This window comes from Solea senegalensis, unplaced genomic scaffold, assembly GCF_019176455.1.
Source record: "Solea senegalensis isolate Sse05_10M unplaced genomic scaffold, IFAPA_SoseM_1 scf7180000015434, whole genome shotgun sequence".
Taxonomy (NCBI): domain Eukaryota; kingdom Metazoa; phylum Chordata; class Actinopteri; order Pleuronectiformes; family Soleidae; genus Solea; species Solea senegalensis.
This window is the reverse complement of record NW_025321326.1, coordinates 3134-15053: the sequence shown is the minus strand read 5'-3', so window position 1 is coordinate 15053 and position 11920 is coordinate 3134. Positions and strand designations below refer to the sequence as shown.

Here is an 11920-nt window from a genome sequence, read left to right as displayed (position 1 = left end):
CCAGAGGCCAATGCCTTGACTCAGTTGCTCGTTAATGCTGTGCTATGTTCCACTTCAACCTCCAGCACACATTGGAGAGGAAACACTCGACCTTTTTACTGGCATACCTGGCTGTCGTTTCCTATAGATTCAGCAACAACTAGACATGACGGCACCAACAGCCGCTTGCCCATCTCGGTGTCGCTTCCTGATACTGGACTAGAGTGTAGCATGTGGTGGAGATAAAGGCTGAAGTGCAGTGTGTCCGAAAGGCTGACTTTTGAGCCCCGCCACGCGCAGGGGGCCTTGCCCAGTCCATAAAAGCAGTCTGTGTCCCCAACCCCCGGCTTACGGCCATACCACCCTGAGCACGCCCGATCTCGTCTGATCTCGGAAGCTAAGCAGGGTCGGGCCGGGTTAGTACTTGGATGGGAGACCGCCTGGGAATACCAGGTGCTGTAAGCTTTTACGCTGCTGCTGCTGCTGCTGCTTCCTTACAAGAAACATGGGCTCGCAATTAAATTGACGCACAGGCACGGGTTGATGTCTTTCTGGTTTCAGCTTCGCTTTGCTTTTCACAGAAAAAAGAGAATGGTGCACCGTTCCTGGTGGCACTGCAATACCAGGTCAATGCAAGGAGTGAAGAGAGCAAGCCCCAGTTTTCACCTCCCACTGCTCAAAAATGCATTTAATATTTAATCCCCATATAGAGGACATATCAGATATTAAACTGATAAGAACAGATACTACACTTGATCTTAGCCAAAAGGCCGAGAAGCGATGGCCCACAGGTGTCTGGGGCCAACCCAAGATCTTGGCACACAAGTCAGTTGTTGTGGTGCCATGTTTTTAAGGGCGCATAACAAAGGCTGCTGCTGCTGATCACCTCCGCCCCAAGGTTGACCTAAGTGCACCTCTGAGCCTTGACAGACAGCTGCTTGACATTTGACACACTCAAAGGGCGCAGCCTTACAGCAAAGCCCACCAAAAATAACTTAAACTCTTGAACGTCCCTCTCCACGGAAGTCTTTAGTAAAAGGCGAAAGACTTGTGCATTTTGAAGAGAAACCAGAGTCAACGTAGCCCCTGTCCTGGAGAGCAGCCGAGGAGTCTATCCGCCGGAGTCACCACAGTCTCGGTCGGCCGGCCGGCCGGCCACCTTGGGACGGCCTTCCTTCAACGTTTTTGCTTAGTCGGCCAATAAACCGCCCAGATTTGACTGCATGTTTGGAAGCGCTTTCCTACTGTCGGTTGTGCGCTGCAGTTTTCTATCAGTCGCTGAGGCTGTGGCACATTCCTCGCTCACTGGCACACCTCCAACATTTAGTGGTAGACGTGAGTGCATGAGCAAAGCAGCTCCCTGTCACACTGAGCAGTACAAACTGCCGGGCCATTTCCCACCTCATCCGGGCTTCTGAAATGGTGAGTTGCTCCTGGCATCACTTCAACATCAGGTCACTGCACGGAGTGAACAGAGCAAGCGCCAAAGTATTAACCCTTGGCATGATGGCCATGGATCCATCTCCAACAATCGAGTTCTTCTACAAAGAGTTGGGAAAGGGAGCGTGACATTTGCTTTGAGCTGAAAGACAACACCCACAACCATCACGTTCCCAGCAACTTGGAAAGACTGGGGATGTTGCTCCGCAAGGACGTGAGAAGTTTGGAGATGGGCACACAACGTTGAACTTCGGGCGGCTGACCTTTGCTTACAACGACATCATCGGGGGAAAGCGCGGACGCAGCACCCCACTAGCAAAAATTATGCAGTCAAGACTCCCACGTTTGGGGAATTTGCAGGGGTCAACACAGCCGGAGTGCAATGGCTGAGCCTCGCCCTGGGTGAACCGCCTTCTTGATCATGGTATCTCCCCTGCCAGGTAAGTATGAGGTGTACTCGCCAAACACCGGGTGGCTCTTGCCAGACACAGCTCTTGGCTGATGGTGCTGGAAATGAATAATCCCAGAGGCCAATGCCTTGACTCAGTTGCTCGTTAATGCTGTGCTATGTTCAACTTCAACCTCCAGCACACATTGGAGAGGAAACACTCGACCTTTTTTACTGGCATACCTGGCTGTCGTTTCCTATAGATTCAGCAACAACTGGACATGACGGCACCAACAGCCGCTTGCCCATCTCGGTGTCGCTTCCCGATACTGGACTAGAGTGTAGCATGTGGTGGAGATAAAGGCTGAAGTGCAGTGTGTCCGAAAGGCTGACTTTTGAGCCCCGCCACGCGCAGGGGGCCTTGCCCAGTCCATAAAAGCAGTCTGTGTCCCCAACCCCCCGGCTTACGGCCATACCACCCTGAGCACGCCCGATCTCGTCTGATCTCGGAAGCCAAGCAGGGTCGGGCCTGGTTAGTACTTGGATGGGAGACCGCCTGGGAATACCAGGTGCTGTAAGCTTTTACACCGCTGCACGCTTTTACACTGCTGCTTCCTTACAAGAAACATGCCCCTCCACGAGCAGGGGCCTTGCCTAGTCCATAAAGGCACTCTCTGTCACCAGCCCCTCGGCTTACGGCCATACCACCCTGAGCACGCCCGATCTCGTCTGATCTCGGAAGCTAAGCAGGGTCGGGCCGGGTTAGTACTTGGATGGGAGACCGCCTGGGAATACCAGGTGCTGTAAGCTTTTACACCGCTGCTGCTTCCTTACAAGAAACATGGGCTCGCAATTAAATTGACGCACAGGCACCTTGGGACAGCCTTCTGAAGGATGTTCCTTCCTCTGGTTCGTTTGGATCCTCGGTTGGAAAGAATGGAGGAGGCAATGTTGAGTTTGAGCAAAGCAGTTCTTGTTTATTCTTGAGTTACAAAATGGCACAAAGTACAAAGTGTAACCCGAGAGTCGCAGCTGGAGTCTGGGTCCAGTGTGGAATTCCGTGTATCTTATAGCTGTGGTAGGGGGTCGTCTGAGTCATGTGAGTCATGTCCTTATGAGGAGTCGTTTGTCTGTTAGGGCTGATGTGGTAGTTAATCATGTGGTGTTATGCAAATCTTGTGGCACCAGTGTAGTGCAGCTAAAGTGTAGTTAAAGTCGTTTAAGGTAGTGAAAACAAGATATGAGACTGGTACATCTGGTAAACATAATATGTAAGTCATGTCAGAGGAAAAAATACTGTCTTCAATTAATATGTAAGTCATATCAGAGGGAAAATACTGTCTTCAATTCCCCCTTTTGGCCTCTGAAGGAGGCCAACATAAATGGTGGAAGGAATGAGCAAAACACTAAATACAAGAAATCAACATAAACAAGAGAAAACAACAAAATTCCAGAAAGACAGAAACAGCAGCAAAGATCTAAAATGGCACTACCAACATTCATTAAACTGGAAGGGTGGGGTCAGGGGAAGGGTCAAAGGAGGGAAGAGGGTCATAAGATAACATCTGGTAAGCAGGTGGGTCAAGTTTCTCGATGGCCTGAGTGATGAGACGATTGCAAAGGGACCGGGCGCAAGGAATACAACAACAACCGCAACAAACTAGAACAGCCGCAAAAATGGAAATTGAGACCAAAACAGAAGATGCCAAAGCCTTATAGCGGCCGAACACGTCCATCCACTGATCCCACATGAAAGTGTCCACTCCCGAATGTTCCTTCATTTTCTTATTCAACGTGCGCAACCCGTCTAGTGCCTGAGTGAGACGGCCGTTGGAATCCGTATTGTTAAATGTAAAACATTGGTCGCCAAATATAGCGCACACACCCCCTTTTTCAGCCAGGAGCATGTCTACAGCAATCCTATTCTGGAACGCCATTAGGGATGTGTCCTTCAATTGTTCGTGTACCGCGGCAAACCCTTCTTGGGTCCAATTGCCGAGCCGCTGTACATTATAATGGACGTAATTAATCCGATCCACATTTTTGTTAGTCGTGCACCACCAGCAGAGTATTGATTCAAACCCAGCAGCAACTTGGTCAGTGAGTTTGTATTCGTCGGGTATGCCTCGGGGAACTCCTATGGCATCAATGTATGTGGGGTCAGATTGTGATAGTCATTGGCGAGAATCGGAATTGTCGCGCTTCACCCGCCCCCAATGCTCGGGAATCAGGCTAGACAATCGATTTAACAGGGCTTTCGCAGAAGTGGGATATATCGTGACAGGCAACAACAAGGTAACCAGCGCACAGCTACCGAATGCGTTCCGTGGCATTAGGTCATATAGTTTGTCAGTCCCGCACCACCACCAGATGTCACTACGAGACTTGGGGTGGAAAGTGGTGTCAGCTGAAGTGTTCGACGCGCATAGTGCTGAGTTCACCCGGCCAATGTATTGCCCGGTACCAGTCAACTGGACACAGGAGAAGTTCGCCACCGCCACAGTTGTGGAGAATATCGGTTTTAATTTTTCGCCCGATGTAAGGGGATGAACGTAATCCCAAAACGAACAGTTGGTGTTACCGGGATTGTTGCGGTTCATAACGTCCATGATACAGCTGGCTGGTAACGCGGCGGGAACTACGCGAAGCAGGGGTCTTCATCCCATGCAGACCACGCAGCTGGTCCTAGACGCGTTGGCCGCCTGTTCAGCCAAAAGTAGCCAGTTATTGCCGGTAGCAGCAACGCCCGTGGTGGCCCGAAACCAATCATCAGACGTGTCCAATGGTTTAGACACGATCAGTGCAGGTCCGAATTCCCCAGATCCTTTGCTAGTGTTAGGGGAGTTTTCATCGTTTACAATAGTTGTGGTCGCAGGTTTAGTAAAATTTCCAGTACATATGCGCAATTGCCAATATGGTTGGTCAGTTGAGGCGTCCCCATGCGGTGCCAGTACGAAGTCCCGGCACTTTGATTCGGTAATGGGTTTTATGATAAGGCGAAGTCCTGTCGACGTTTTCATGAGTGTCAGAAGATTCCTCCATGCCTTCGGTCCCTCCCCTGAGGTCCAATCACCCCAGTCATCCCCAGTCTCTGCCACTAGATTCTTCCACTGCCAGTCATCCCATCCTCCCTGTGTTAAGTACCATGGAAACTTAGCGTATCTATAGGCGGCGATAGAAGCCCCATTTCTGGCTTATCATACGGATGACCAGGTCAGGTCAGCGGTTGAGTGGGTACCTGTCGGAATACAGAGGGTCATAGATCTATAACCTTTTATTAAGCAGCCAGAAGGTTGGTTTACCACCTCCCGTTTTTGCCTTTTAAAGTCATCTACAGCCGTCACGAGAGAGGGTGATAAGGTCGGGGTCAGGCACCAAAGAAGAGGAAACACTATGATACAAGATAGTAACATCAAGAAACACATGGATTCGCGCAGTGACCAGTCATAACGGCGAAACGGGTGCCAGGGGTGACGTTCCATTGCGCTTCAACTGCTCCTAACCTAACCTAAAATTGAACACTTTAATACCAATGTACACGTAACATTTGTCAATAGTATAAAATAAATTTTTTTTTAAAACAAATGTTAAATGGCGCCCTAACCTAAACGCTTGGTCCCTGTCAGGAAAAGGTGGATTAGTCCCCACAGAACAGTGACAATGACAAACAGTCAACAAAGAATAACAATGGCAGTGGTGGGAGTTGACATCTTTGTCCTGTCATTCAGTGCTGACCGGTGGTTGGATGCCACACATCGGAGAGTATAGGTGTCTCATAGCTTAAAGCGTGTGAATACGGAGAGGATTAATGCACAAATATTCAATAACAACTGCAGTACAGAATGAGTTTTAGTCTCTGCCAAGCTTGCTTTGCTATTCGTATGGGCGAAAACCTGCGGCCTGATTATTTTATGCAGGGAAAATACACCATACAGCCCCCTGGCCAAGGGCGGCCTTAAAGGAACAGATAAGAGAATACACAGACGGTGTCAATACAATGTGAATTACAGCGATGTTTCGTTCTTCATCAGTTGTGCGTTTCTGGATAGCCTTGGGTGTTCTACCTGGCTATTAGACACCGAGGGTATTATTCTGACCCTGCGTTCGGTGCCTCCCTATCGGGCGCTTCAGGAGGGGGTGAAGAACCTTTGTCTGGAGAGCACTGGGAAAGATGGTACCAGGTGTCCCCTTTTCTGGCCAGCCGGACGGCATGTGAGGTCCTCTCAGTCACTGTGAATGGTCCCGTCCACCGTGGCTCAGTCCACTTTCTCTTCAGCACCTTCAGGTACACTCGAGGGGTGACGTGTATCGGTTGTCCTTGCCCTGGGTCTCTGGCGGTCTGCCTGGAGAATCTGGAACCCAAGAACTGAACGTTTGGCATATATGAGATGTGCGGTTTCTTACCCAAATCTTCTGTTGGTGTCATAAGTCCCATGGGTCCAGGAAACGAGCGACCTGTATGGAGCTCAAAAGGCGAGTATCCAACTCGAGGGTTAAGAGACATTCTTACACACATCAATGCCATCGGGAGGGCCGTCAGCCAATTTGTCTGTTTTGTTGCAATGATTTTGTTCAATTTATCTTTTACGGTCCGATTCATTCTTTCCACATTACCCTGTGACTGAGGGTGGTAAACTGAACCAAATTTATGTTGGAGCCCAAACATTTCTTCAACTTTCGCCAAATCCTTGTTTTTGAAATGAGTGCCATTGTCACTCTTGATGGATTTGGGAAAACCATGTGTTGGAATAAAATGATTCACCAAATGTTTACACACACTTAAAGCATCCTCTTTTCTACAGGGGTATGCTTCTGGCCATCCCGAGTAAGCGTCAACCATAACCAACAGGTATCTGTACCCATTCACAGGTACCAGCATGTCTGTGTAGTCGATGGTCACTTCCTGTCCTGTAAAGAAAACTTGGTTTGTATTACACCCTTTTTCAGGTTTCAGGGTTGGTCTCACTGTACATGTATTACACACTTCACAATGTTGCACATAGTCTTCCACCATTTCCTGAATAAATGGATGCCACCATGCTTTTAATCGTCTGATGGTTTCCTGTTTTCCCACATGTGTGGGGCCATGTGCTTCTTCAATCAAACTCTTGAGCATGGCAGCTGGAGGTATGGGGCGTCCCCCTTTTCCCCAGATGCCATCTTCAGTTTGTATAGCAAACTTGTGTTTCCACATAGATTTTTCCTCAGGGCTTGCTGCTGCTTGAATTTTCAGCATTGTTTGGGTGTCCAATTTGGCTGGGATGGGAGTATTGTCCTGATTATCACTTAATACTGCCATTTGAGTGTCCGTTGGCACATAACCAGCCGTTTTCTTTGCAATTTCATCTGCTGCCCGGTTGCCTCTTGCAACCGGGTCATTTCCAATTGCATGCCCTTTGCATTTGATCACTGCCACTTTAAAAGGACAGTGCAAAGCCTGATGTAATTTTATTACATCATCAGCGTTTTTTACTAGAGTTCCCGAGGCAGTCACGTATCCAGTCCTTTGCCATTCTGCTAGTCCGTAGTGAACTGCTGTTACTACGTAAGCAGAGTCAGTATAGATATTTACAGTCAAGTCTGTTGCACATAAAAGTGCTTCTGTCATGGCGATCACTTCTGCTCTTTGGGCAGATTGTCTGCCGTCGATCATTTCTGTCTTTACTGTTGTATGTTGTCCGTCTGTCTGTCGTATGACCGCGTAGGAGGATTTCAGTCCGTCACCCTGTCTGAAACAACATCCGTCAGTGAACAGTACAAGGTCTGGGTTTGTCAATGGTTCCATGTATAAGTGTGACCTAACTGTCTGTGATTCTTTATCTCTCTGTGCACATTCATGTGGTTCACCTTCTACAATACCATCTGCCATGTTTGCACCTTCATGTTTAAAAATCAAATTTTGTGCAGTCAGAACCCTTTCTAACTTTCTGTGCCTACTGGCTGTCATCGTGAACAATTTACTAGTTACATACTGTACAACACTATGTGACGTGAGGATGTGTACAGGGTGCCCCATGGTCAAATGAGAGGTTTTTTGCAAAATTCTTGCTAGTGCCGAGGCATATCTGGCACATGGTGGGCTTTTGGCCTCATAAGGGTCCAATGTCACTGAACAGTACATATTTACAAATCGGTCAGTACCTCCCCCTTTTTTCTGAAAAAGTACGGCGGAGACAGACTGCGATTTTTCAGAAACATCAAAGTGAAACGGCTTGCGATAATCGGGGACACACATGTCTGCTGCTGCCGCCAGCTGTTGTTTGAGAGAAATGAAAGCCGTATCAGCCGATAAGGTCCACTCTAAAGTCGCGGTCAGATTCCGCGCTCCCTGTGCGTTAATCATCTGTCGTAATGGAGCACAATGATCGCAAAAATCTGGAATGTAATGCCGGGAATAGTTAGCTAATCCAAGAAAACTCAACATGCATTTGACTGTAACTGGTTTGGTGTAATGGAGAATTGTGGATCTGTGAGAAGAACTAAGGCCAGTACCATTGGTGGATAGTACTCTGCCCAGAAAGGTAACAACTGGTCTGCAAATCTGTAGTTTGGACCGTGAAAGTTTGAAGCCGCAGGAATGCAAGTGTTTCAGTAAAGAGCCAGTAGCCTCAAGACAGGTTCGCTCTGTGGGAGCCCCCAAGAGCAGGTCATCTACATACTGGACCAAGAGAGTGCCCACAGGAAGGTTCAGAGTTTGCAACAAGTCTCTTAAAACAGAGTTAAAGATACCCGGAGAGAGAACAAAGCCTTGTGGTAACCTGGTATATGTGTACCGGGTTCCTTTGAACGTGAAAGTAAACAAAGATCGCATAGCCTGAGACAAAGGTAGGCAGAAAAATGCGTTTGCCAGATCAACAACTGTAAAGAAAGAGTGTTCGGGCGAGAGCATGCAGCATGAGGGTTAGGAACCGGCGCGATGGGGGTGAGAACTTTTGAGTTAATCAACCTAAGATCATGTACCATACGATATTTGCCGGTCCCCTTCTTTTCGATTGGCAGTATAGGAGTGTTCCAGGTTGCGTCAGAGGTTACTTCTAGAACACCTGCCTGTAATAAACCAGCGATAGTTTCTTTGATTCCCTTCCGGCCTACAGGGTCGGTGTAATACTGAGGGACATGGACATAGCCTTCAGATATGTCAAATGTAATGGGAGCAACGGTAGAACAGAAACCAACATCCGTTGGTGAGGTTGCCCACAAGGATGAAGGCATTGAGTTGAGTAATGGGCCTGCCCCTTCCGAATCTGTATATTCACGACCATGGTGTCTTTGTAAAAGTTCATGGTGCAAGATGGCAGGGACGGGTTGCTCTGACAAAGAAATGCGGTACATGCCAGACGAGGGAGAGAAAGCCAATATAGGGTGGAAAGTAGACTGCCAATCTGTCAGAGAGACGGCGCGTTTGGTCATAGGACCTAAGTCCTTAGCGGTGTGAGATGGGGCAATGCCCAGAGTGATATGGGGACTACAAGGGGGCAAGGAGGGATCTGGAGGTGACTCCATTTTATACCAAAGTTGTTGATCGTCAGCCAGAATGGTTTGTAGAGCAATCCCTTCAGGCCCTATCAGTAGAAATGGATTTGTTAACAGCCATTCTTGACCTGAGATTTTACCAAAAGCTTCCTCATAACACACATCTCCTGACCTATCATAGTACAGTGTACAATGTAACGGATCTATAGGGGACACGTATGGGCGGAGGGCAATGCACCAGGGCCACCAGGACCGGATCTCGGCGTCAAGCACTTGCCAGGGTGTGGATAGTAGCTCAATTTGGGCCCAATATATGTCTGCCATGGGCTCATGTGGGATGGGTTGGTCAACGTCCATCAACGGAAACATTCCATTGCCGCAATTCTCCATGGATGTATTGCATTGTAGTCCGTTCGGAAAAGTGAGCAACAGTCCGTCAGAGGAGCAGTGAATCATTACTGCCAGCGTAATCAACAAGTCTCTTCCCAACAGATTGATGGGGCATTCAGGCGCATAGATAAAAGAATGTTGATGTGTTTGTCCAGCAAGAGAAACAGAGACGGGCATGGTAAGTGGCAGGCGCTGCAACTGTCCAGAGAAACCAACAAGTGAAACTGTTTGGGAGGAAAGAGCTATGAAACCAGGCAAAGAGGACAAAGTCGAATGCCGAGCTCCAGTGTCCACCATAAATGGAAAGGAAATCCCGCAAACAGTCATCATGAGGGTGGGGTCCTGCAGCCCACCCAGTTGATCTCTTTGGCCCCTTCATTGTTGGGGGTATTGTCCACCCGGTGCCAGGTTCTGGTTAGGGTGTTGTGGGTGTTGTGGCGGACTTGGAGGTGGTGGCCCTTGTGGGTGAAATGGGGGTGGGCCATAGCCACCACGCCCCTGTTGTCGTCTCTTATGAGGGCAGCCCGTTGAGATATGCCCGTACTCACCACACGACCAGCATTGTACCGACCCCTGATCCTGATTCCAGCCACCCCGCTGCATGCCTCCTCAACCTCCTGGAGGACCATTACTTCCCCTGAGGGCATGATTATTGTTATAGCCCCGCCCTGCATACATCTGACGCCCATTCCTATTACAATACCCACTTTCACCTAAGTACATCTGCATATGTGACTGTACCTGAGGTGGGTCAAAATCCCATCCCGTGTGACCCGTACCTGGCCATGGTGGCTGTGGAATGTATGGAGTGTAAGTCGTGGGTGCTGGTTCAGTTTGAACATATTCGGCTTGAACAGGGGCTTGCGTTACTGCCCTGTGATTCTTTGATTGAGAAGCTTCCTGTTTTGCGCTCTGCACCTGGAGTGCGAGTAGCTCATTTTTTAGTTTTTCCATTTTGTCCTCATGTGATCCAGCCTTGTCTGAATATTTCTGTAAGTGATGCTTAAGATGGGAGCACCATCTACTATGATCGGCGGTCGGGAGGTCTGGATTTTCTACCATACTATTTTTAACAGGTTCTGGCATGCCTTCAATTACTGCTGACCTAAAGAGAGAAGCAGCCATTGGAGATTGCATGGGGTTTTCTCCTGTTTTGCTAACAAAATCTTCTTCTGCCCTAGCCAGAAAAGCTGAGGGCGACTCAGCTGGTTGAGGTGTATATGAGAGTTCCGCATATGTTACAGTTGGGGTGGGAAAGTGTTCACGAATTGCCTCCCTCAGTGTCTGTAACATGGCCGCCGTTAGAGGAACAGAAGGGTCAGCCACAAGCCATGGACAAGCAGCTCTTAAAGGCATGAGTTGTGTGGAGGAACAGCATCTAGAAAGTATAGAGCTAATATCTCCGGCTGAGAGCAATATACCAGAAGTCAAAGCTCCAAATTTGCGTAACCATATTGCTCCTCCTCCTGTGAGGGCAGGAAGTTGGCAGGCTAAAGCAGTCACATCAGTAAATGAGAGGGGTTTGTATTGTGTGTGTACTCTACCATCAGTATCTTGTCTATGGAAAACCGGAAGCTGATACGCACCACCCTCCGCTTTCTCTCCATCATACTCCTCTCCGCATTTTCCAGACGCCATCAATAAGTCTTTGATTGCTTGACTATCTTTAACTCGCTGTCGTGTTCCTATGGGGGACCTTATCGCGGATATTTCCGGCACTTCTTTTATTGTTGGAAGCAATCGTTGTATTTTTTCTTCTAATTCGTCCAGTTCATTCTCTTCCTCTTCTTTACCTGCCTCTTCTCGCTCGTTCCTCTTTCTTTCATGTTGGTGTTTCTCTATGTCAACCAGTATTCTCTGCATTTCCTTCTTCATTTCTTCCCCCAACATGGGATTTGCTCCCATAGTCGTGGCGGTAGATAACGTAGTTATCATGCCTTTACCCAACATGTCTTCATCTACGTAACCTTTTTTCCATCCGTCCAATAATTTCTTCACATTGCTCATTTTAGCACTCACTATTCCTTCTAAAGTAGTAAAACCGTCAGCATCACCTCCCTTAGTTTCTGCTGTATTTGTACTAGCTGAACCTGGTGTTGTAGTTACTTTTACTTCTAACTGTTTCTTCCTAGATGTTTTGTTATCTATCATTTCTCCTTCCAAACTGCCACTAGTAATCTCGAAAATGGGCAGTTGGAATTGAAAAGGATTTGTTGATTCTACCTGTTGGAAAAGGTTCTTGTTACTTGG

At 48.2% G+C, this 11920-nt stretch overlaps 6 non-coding genes across 6 annotated transcripts; 3 read left to right on the top strand and 3 right to left on the bottom strand.

Annotated features, from left to right (window-relative positions):
- Positions 1–325: 325 nt before the first annotated feature.
- Positions 326–444, top strand: LOC122762262. Its single transcript, XR_006358680.1, has one exon. It is a non-coding gene; the product is annotated as a 5S ribosomal RNA (ribosomal RNA).
- A 124-nt stretch (positions 445–568) lies between these two features.
- LOC122762265 lies at positions 569–761 on the bottom strand. The gene has a single exon (XR_006358683.1). It is a non-coding gene; the product is annotated as a U2 spliceosomal RNA (small nuclear RNA).
- A 182-nt stretch (positions 762–943) lies between these two features.
- On the bottom strand, positions 944–1056 carry LOC122762261. Its single transcript, XR_006358679.1, has one exon. It is a non-coding gene; the product is annotated as a U5 spliceosomal RNA (small nuclear RNA).
- Positions 1057–1703: 647 nt separating this feature from the next.
- LOC122762264 lies at positions 1704–1867 on the bottom strand. The gene has a single exon (XR_006358682.1). It is a non-coding gene; the product is annotated as a U1 spliceosomal RNA (small nuclear RNA).
- Positions 1868–2269: 402 nt separating this feature from the next.
- On the top strand, positions 2270–2388 carry LOC122762263. Its single transcript, XR_006358681.1, has one exon. It is a non-coding gene; the product is annotated as a 5S ribosomal RNA (ribosomal RNA).
- A 110-nt stretch (positions 2389–2498) lies between these two features.
- On the top strand, positions 2499–2617 carry LOC122762260. Its single transcript, XR_006358678.1, has one exon. It is a non-coding gene; the product is annotated as a 5S ribosomal RNA (ribosomal RNA).
- Positions 2618–11920: the final 9303 nt, after the last annotated feature.